Consider the following 2,705-nt stretch of genomic DNA (forward strand, 5'->3'; position numbering starts at 1 on the left):
AAAGTCGGCATTAGATTTACAGAAAACCTAAGTTGATAGTGCAGAGAACCACACAATACACCCCACCCACCATGCATTTCCCCCATTAGTAAAGTCTGTTAGTATGCAATACTCATCAATACAAATAAGCCAGTGTTGATACAGCTTCATAAACTAAGGTTTACAGATAGCTTTTTATTAAAATTTTTAGTTCAGCTATTATATAATAGAATTATATCTTACGTGTTCTGATAAATACATAATGTAACAGACACCACCACCTCCCCTTACCTCATTTCCTGTGGACTACAGCACAGCTTTGCTATTCTTGAAATCCCTTTGTTTGCCTGACCCTCTCTCTCTTCTTTAACCTCCTGATGTCATGGTTGTAGTCTTTTTTAATAAAAAATTATCGGTGTACTTTCCCCCTTTCCTAGAATGGCATTTGGTTAGAATTATACAGCACATAGAGTTGGCACCTCTGGCTTCTCATATTTAACTATATGTACTCAATCTTCTAAGTCTCCATAGCTTGTACTTGAAGCTCTCTCTAAATACAATGCACCATACAGCAACCTAATGTACCTACTGAAGAATATCTTGCTCCCAGCGTTGAACACTTTTGAGTAAAATCACTATGTGCAGTGCTGCAGTCATGCGTCTCAGCTTTTCCAACACAGCTGTCATCTTTTCCTTATCTCCAAGTAGTGTAGTGGCCTAACATACTCTACTATTAATTCTGAAAGCAAATTGCAGTTGGTGAAATAAATGAAAAATATGAGAAATGTAGTATGTTTCCTTCATTTACTCCTCATTTTAGAGTTTTGTTTTATTTTATGTTAGATCCAAGTTTCTGTCCTATATCGTCTCTTTCTTTCAAAAGACTACTCACAGTGATTGCGTGGCATGTCCCATTGATTTGAGTGTGTCTGAAAAAACCCTAACTATTTCCTTTACTATGAAATGTAACTGCAATAAATATATAATTTTAGTTTTTTATACCCTTCTAGAAATCCCATCCAATTTCCTTCTTGCTTACATAGCTTCAAGTGAGTATAATATAACTTTTGTTTTTTTCCTCTGAAGAAAGTGTTTGATTTCCTTAAGCATTTTCCAATGATTATTTTTGGCTTTGATTTTGTTTTTTCAGTTTGTACATATCCTTCTGTATCCATCTTCCTTGTCATTCTCAGTTCCCTGCATCTGTAACTTGGAGTCCATCACCAAGTTTAAAAGATACAATTTCTGCTATTATTACTTCAAATATCTATATTATCTTTTCTAGCTTTTTATATTCCTTTTCAATTACTTACATATTACTTGTTTTGTAATTGCCCTGCTGTTCTTGTATATTCTATTAATTTTAATTTTTTTCCCTGTTTCTCTTTGTGATTTCAATTGATATATCTCTAGGAACAGTGATTCCTTCCGTGGCCTTGCTCAATACATTCAAAAGCCAATGGAAAACTTTCTGTCATTCATTTTGGTTGAAAGCTTGGCAGGCGGTACTAAGTCCTAGGTATTCAGGGTAGGGTTGGTGAAGCTTGGCATGTGTCTAACTGTTCACACCATAGCTGAGAGAGTCAGAGAAACCACTTCATTTCTGAACTTTGCCCTTCTACTTTTGCTGAGTTTCCTATAAACCCTTTATTTCACCGAATGTGTCTTGAAGTTGTGCCATTTATAGCTCCCCATTCCCAAAAGAACAGCCTGCTGATACAGTCACCAGGAGAGTAGGTTTTCTATCTACTTATGGTTAAATCTCAAGTTTGGTAGACTTGAGTTCCTAAAGTCAGGCCTTCAGAAGCATTTAGACTTTTATTTTTCACTTCTGACATTGAGTTAGAAGACTAAATGAGCCTGTGATTGACTGAATCTATTTCTCACAAGTCAGGTGGAGCTCAGTTAGAGAATAGAGGACAGGCCTTTACTCTTCCTCAGGAACAAGTCAAATCTTTCCTCAAGGCAATAAAATAGAAAGATGAAGAGTACACATATAAAAGTAATAAAAATACCAAATTGAAAAAAAATTATGAGATTAAATAAAAACAAAATAAAATTAAAACTATATTGCTAGTATTTGGGACAGATGATAAAAATAAGCTTTAAAAGTAAAGAGGTGAAAGTGGGAAGAAGTGGTTGAGGTTGGTGTCTTAATTGATACCCAGGGCCATGGTGATGTTTGTTTTCCTTTATCAGTTGCAGCCCTCCAGAGAGTGTCCCATGCACCTAACCTGAGCAACACAGTAGAGCTAGCTGTGAAGCTATAGGTGTGGGAGAGTCAACCCTGAAAGCATAAAACAGAACTGGACCCACCCTTGCTTATCACTGCAAGCCTTGAACTAGCCAGGACCATGCTAGAGAGTTCACCTTGGTGGTAGAGACAGGGGAAAGCTGTCAGACTGACCCACCAACCCTGCAACTACCCAGGCCAAGATCCAGGTGTATGTGTTGGCCTACGCCAACATCCAACCCATCTATAATCTGTGAGAGCACATGAAGGGGCTGGTCCTGCAGACCCAAAGCTGCAGAATCTCCATGACACAGAGCAACTCCAGATTATCCAAGAGGAATACCAGTGATGACCCAGTATAGAATATGATACTTTATACGATAGTGGAAAACAAGAGGCCTCGAACAAGAACTCTTTGCAATGAACATTTGATCATAAAGATATGTGAACAAAAGGGTTTACTCCATGACTCACTGTGTTCCACTACAGCTTC

This window comes from Arvicola amphibius, chromosome 17 (assembly GCF_903992535.2).
Source record: "Arvicola amphibius chromosome 17, mArvAmp1.2, whole genome shotgun sequence".
NCBI lineage: Eukaryota > Metazoa > Chordata > Mammalia > Rodentia > Cricetidae > Arvicola > Arvicola amphibius.